The sequence below is a fragment of the Microcebus murinus genome, chromosome 19, assembly GCF_040939455.1.
Source record: "Microcebus murinus isolate Inina chromosome 19, M.murinus_Inina_mat1.0, whole genome shotgun sequence".
Classification (NCBI taxonomy): Eukaryota; Metazoa; Chordata; class Mammalia; order Primates; family Cheirogaleidae; genus Microcebus; species Microcebus murinus.
The window spans coordinates 17803053-17809052 of NC_134122.1; the positions used below are offsets into that span (position 1 = coordinate 17803053).

The 6000-nt window shown below is 41.1% G+C and overlaps 1 long non-coding RNA gene across 3 annotated transcripts in view; it reads left to right on the forward strand.

Moving 5' to 3' along the window:
- Positions 1 to 5749, forward strand: part of LOC142862391 (uncharacterized) — a 30091-nt gene extending 24342 nt beyond the window's left edge. For all 3 annotated transcript variants that reach the window (XR_012913440.1, XR_012913439.1, XR_012913441.1), the window contains 2 exons: positions 1608 to 1700; positions 5415 to 5749. This is a non-coding gene — a long non-coding RNA (uncharacterized LOC142862391). The remainder of the gene's footprint in view (positions 1 to 1607; positions 1701 to 5414) is intronic.
- Positions 5750 to 6000: the final 251 nt, after the last annotated feature.

Sequence of the window (6000 nt, forward strand, 5' to 3'; positions counted from 1 at the left end):
TCCCAGTGGGGACAGGAACAGAGCCCAGGCTGTTACCGCCAGTCCTTCCTTAACTTAGGATCTTGCATTCCCAGCACATGCTACAGTTACTCTTAAGAACTATGAGCAAGAAAGGGGTGGAGGTTGGGGGCCGGCGACAGGTGGATCAGAGGCCACCCGGAGAGCTGTCCTGCTCTTATGACCTCGATTAGCTTTAATTACTTCCTTACTCCAAATGCAGCTACACTGGGGGCTAGTACCACAACTGTGAATTTAGCGGGGGACATACATTCAGTCCACAACACAGTCCTATTAATTTCCCTTTCCGTTCATAAAGGCCCACAGCTCTGTCTTGTTCTCACGCTCTCTCTGCTACCCTTCGCCTTTGCTCAAGCCTGGGGAATTTTTGATCTCCTCTACGGCAGCGAGAAAAGTCAGCTAAGCAAACGGTCTTATTCTCTGGTATAGACCATGATCTAAGCTTTGGAAGCTCAAAATCCCTTCTGCTGTGCCTGTCTCCCATAAGGCAACAGATGCTTCATTTCTGATGGCCCAAAAGGGAGAGGATCATTCTGTAAAGGAAGAATAAGGGAAACTACAAGAAGAAATAAATCACTTGACATAGCAGAATAGTACCCCTCTCTACAAATAATCAAAATATAAAACACAGAGTAAATTATGATAATGATTATTTTTCTTTCCCCTAAGTTATAGAAAGGTAAAAGTCAAGGAAACAAATAAGGTTTAAAATGAGAATAATCATAATATGTAAGAAAAAGCAAACTGTAGCGCAATGAGGATAGCATGATTTCATTTTTATAAAAAAACAAATAGGCTTAGCTGATTTATCAGTTTACAAAAAAAAAAAAAAAAAACTTGGGTACCCAGCTGTTCACAACAGTTACCTCTAGGGAATGGAATGAGGGAGGGAGCAATTTTTACTTTTTGCTTTTATACATATCTTCATTTAAATAAATCTAGGATAAGCTTAATATGAATAATGAAATGCTAAAATGTGATGGGCAAGTGGGAGAGAATTAAAAGAAAAGGCTAGATACTTAAGATAAAGTGTTTCTTTTGTTAAAATTCCTATCAAAGAAGGCTGAGATAAAAAGACAAAAATAGATGTGGTTTGAAATAAAAGAATGAAAACCAGTGAGAAGTTATAACAATCATACATTCAAAGTTAAAAAGAAAAAAAAAACCCACCCAATGGGGTGAAACATTGTAACAGATGTAGCAATGAGGAAAGGGATATAATCTATATGGAAAAGAATGTGTAAGAGAAAATAAGAAAACAAAGACCAAAGTTTAGAGACACAGAAGAAAGCAAAAGCCAACTGTTAGAAACAGCTGAGATCGAAGCTTTGTGAACACGATTTTTTTCTGGCTTCCCTAGTGAAAAGTCTCCTGTCAAAATTATTCCTTGTCCCCAAAGCACCTTCAGTCCCTCCTACCTTCACCTCACAGCCCCTGTGGCTCCCACTTCTGTCCCTGATTGACTTTGGGAGTCACCTACTTGTGAACACAGAGTGGGGCTCCTTAAATCCACAAAGACACACTCAACCTGGGTAAGCACATTTGAGCTTAGGGAACTTGACCCAGAGATGCAATTCTGTCCTTTGCAGTTGAATCAGCTTTGTGGAACTTTCTAGAATCTTAACTCTCTGAAGGAATGTATACTCTCCCTGGAGCAAGGCAGGATTCCCTTCAACTTCCAGGTAAGTTATTACACTTCTCCAAACCTCCCTTTCCTGTTTCGTAAAGTGAGGGAAATAAGGGCCCACCTCAAGGAAATATTATGGAGACAAAATACACACAAGGAGTGTTAGGAAACTCTGAGATGAGAACAATCCTCTCCTTTCGCAAAAGATTAGAATGTGGTTTGAAGATTTGTCCAATGTCACACGCAAATGTATGGAAGAATTTACATTTAACTCTGTGCCCTCTCTCACTCACTCTCTCTCTCTGACATTTTTCTTTACGCTAGACTAGGTTTGGGGATTTGTTTGTTTGTTTTCTTCAAGAGACATTTTTGGTTGCATGCCTTCAAAGTTTTCAAGGAGCAGAGAGTTTCAGAGAGAGGCTGCCAACGCTCCCCCCGAAAGAATTGTCTTTAGAATCAGTTGAGTCCCATTGAATGATACAGGAGTTAGGGGCACTAAGAGTCAAAATCTGCATGTAACTTTTGACTCCCCCAAAACTTAACTACTAAGAGCGTACTGTTGACTGGAAACCTCACTGATAACATAAACAGTCAATAGCACATGTTTTATATGTTATATTTAAAATATACTGTATTTTTACAATAGGGTAAGCTTAGAGAAAAGAAAATATTAAGAAATTTATAAGGAAGAGGGCTGGGCGCACGGTGGCTCACGCCTGTAATCCTAGCACTCTTAGAGGCCGAGGCGAGAGGATTGCTCAAGGTCAGGAGTTCGAAACCAACCTGAGCAAGAGTGAGACCTCATCTCTACTAAAAGTAGAAAGAAATTAATTGACCAACTAAATATATACAGAAAAAATAGCCGTGCATGGTGGCCCATGCCTGTAGTCCCAGATACTTGGGAGGCTGAGGCAGAAGGATTGCTTAAGCCCAGGAATTTGAGGTTGCTGTGAGCTAGGCTGATGCCACAGCACTCTAGCCAGGGCAACAGAGTGAGACTCTGACTCAGAAAAAAAAAAAAATCAGTTGAGTCCCGTGAAGCTGGGATGGAAGTTCAGCTTTCATTCAAGTGGACTTCTCTCAAATTAAATGAAAGAAAGACTCCTGTGTCCCCCCTGGGGGTAGGGGTGGGAATAGCACCTTAACCTTTGATTTTGCTGTCATCCCTGTTTCCTTATTTGAAGACAGGCTGAATAGAAGGGCAATGCAATAGAGCCATCTTTTGGTAAAATGAATTAAAATGATATAGAATGCTAAAAATGGACCAAAGAGCCATTAGGTAATTAGGGACTGCCATCCCACCCCAACCCAAGATTGCTTTAAACCCTCTAATGCCTGGTCTCAAAGCTGAGAATGTAATTAATGAGCCACTAATACAAAGGAGAGCCAAGAGGTGGAAAGCATGAACTTGAAACCAGTTGATGTTCCATCTGAGTCACCCTGAGCCCAGCACCCCTGAACTCTTCCATGACATGAACCAATATCTTATTTTTAAGCACGTTTGCTTAGCTTCTGTCCATTGCAATAGAAAAAGTCCTTATAAATATACTCACCCTCCCCACCTTGCCCTAAAAATGTTTTCAGGCTTACCTTCCCTGCCTCACCTTGGAGACTAATGAAGATAAAATCCCTGTAGTTTCAAATGTTTTTTTCTTTCTTTGGGGTATCCCAAAAGCCAGCAAGGCCATTTGAGTGTCATTGGGTCACTGTGTGGCCATTCAGCTAGAGATTTACCAACCACAATGATGGGGGAACTCCAGGCTTTATTCCAGGAGTAGCGGTTAGTCATTGCATTGGAATTCAAATAACACAAGATGAAGACTCTAAAATATAATTGGCCAGCCAGGGGCTCACCTTCCTAGTTTGTTCTTCATCCAGTGGATGGCTAGTGCTATCTAACAAATGGCAAGACACTTCCTTCTTGTGTGTCCCTGGGAGTCACATGTCTCAACATGAGACAGCTGTCTTGAGTGTAAGAAGGGGCTTCTACATGCAGCCTGGCAGTCACTGCACCAGCTCTGGTCCTCACTAGTCCCTGAACCCTTTACTGCTGCTCTGCTGCTTGGCTACTGCCAGTCCTAGTGCATCGTGCTATTGACAGACTGCTCAGCCACCCGTGTCCACCCACTCCTCACCAACACTGCCTCTCTTCACTCTCTCTTTGTTGCCACTGATTGCATAAGCTTCTTACCACTTCTGCTTGCCTCTATGTCTCTCTCTGGCTGGTAGGAAAATGCCTGCCCTTCCAGCATCCAGACTTTTACAAGGTGGATTGCCTTCCCTGGGAGTGTGACAGCCCAACCAGGTTCATTGCCCATTGCTTAGGAGGAAGCCAATACACCAAGACAGCAGGTGTTACAGCAGATAAAAAGTTTAATATAGCAGACACCATGCAAAGACATGGAAGAAAATTCTCTAAGCTAGCTCCCAGAGAATTTGGGAGAAAGGGTTTTTATAGACATTTTGGTGGGCAAAGGGGTAGGCAACAGAGTCTGCTGATTGTCTGGGTTTGGGGTGGAACCAAAGGGGTGTAGATATTGTCTTCTCGTGCTGAGTCAGTTCCTGGGTGGGGGTCACAAGACCAGTTGAGTCAGTTCCTTGGTATGGGCCACTGGTCTGGGTGGGTTAGCTGGTCCACCAGAATGCAGGGCCTGGAAGATATCCCAAAAGCTAGCCTTAGGTTTCACAGGGGTCATGTTATCTCTGGGAGCAATGAAGAAAGCTAAGAATCTTTATGACCACCAGCTATGACTCCCAAGTAGTGAGCAATTATAGGAAAGCAAGCTAGGGAACAATAGCTGTGCCAATAACAATAACTATGCCTATACCTTTGCAGAGTTCAGGCCCCTACTACAGTTCTCACCTTGTGGCCCTTCATTAATTTTATAAAGGGCAGTTTCAACAGGTTCAGGCCCTTGATGGCATAGTTTTTTTCATTTTACCACCCAACTCCTCAGGGAGGTCCCTCTACGCAGTGATTTGGGCCATTTGTGAGGCAGTTCTTCTCATGTCACCATTCAGCCTTTTCCTTCCCAGGGAGTATGAACCCCTCTAGCCTGGCATAGACCCAGAATCCCCGCCCCTGCTCAACCTCCCAACCCTTCCACAGAGCCCAGATCCAGGATCAGGACTGTTCCTCCTTGAATATGGTGATGGTTGCCTAGGGAGTCTCTATTGTCCCTGTAAGTAGGTTTCCACCAGGTGCTCCCCAAGTTTACTAGACATGTCTGAACATGTTTGAACACAAATTGCAAGCTTACTTTTTTCCTCCTGGGCCCCAGACAGATGAGGTTGGTGGTCGAGAGAATGAATCAGATGTCTACAAGAATTTCATGCAGTTAGGTCAGCTCTGTTTCCCAAAGTTGACAGAAAGATCTCCGAGACAGTATTAGCTAACTTCACAGAATAGAATATTTGAGTTCCAGTCAAGATGCCCTGTTACATAAACACACACACACACACACACACACACACACACACACTCAACACTATTTACATGGGATCAAATGAAAATAGAAATTATTTTTATCTTATTTTCTTAATATGCCATGAGCATTTCTCCCTTGTTATTAAACATTCATCCAAAAATTCATTTTTTTACATTATATGGATGTGCCATAATGTATTTTTTCACTTCTTGTTGGGCATGTAGGTTGTTTCTTTTCTTTTCTTTTCTTTTTTTTTTTGTTGTTGTTGTTGTTCTTATGAGAGCATCATTGATGAATAGCTGTACATAATCTCTTATTATTGTCTCTGTTTATTTCCTCAGGATAGATTCCTAGGAGTGGAATTGTTGAGCTAAAAGGTATAGACTATAGACTTTTTCCAGACTCTTTAGCTGTCACCAGATTGCTTTCTAAAATGTTTTTCAAGTTTACATCTCCACCAAGAACATGAAAGAGTGGATCTTACTTCAACTTCTCCCACATTGAGCATTATGTGGTTAGTTTTTCTTTAATCTTTATTTAGTAAAAAAATTTATTTCTTGTTATTTATTAAAGTTTCATTACTAGCACAGTTAAATTATTTTATTACGATTATTACCTATTTGTGTGCACACTGAAAATCTATGTCCTTTGCTGATTTTTTTATATTTGGACATTATTGGGGTTTTTCTTATTGAATTACAAGACTACTTTTGATATTAAAGGTTTTTTTCCACAATGCCTTTAGCCTTTTCATTTTGTTTAACACATGTGATTCACACACACTTGAAGAATAATGTAGTAAAGTCGATCATTTCCTTTATGATTTCTTCTATTATTTTATGTTTAACACGGTTCTCCTTGTTTCCTTGCAATTTTTCTAAACACTGTTTTCCGTTTTTATGTAGTAAAACCCAAGGCTATTCTCTT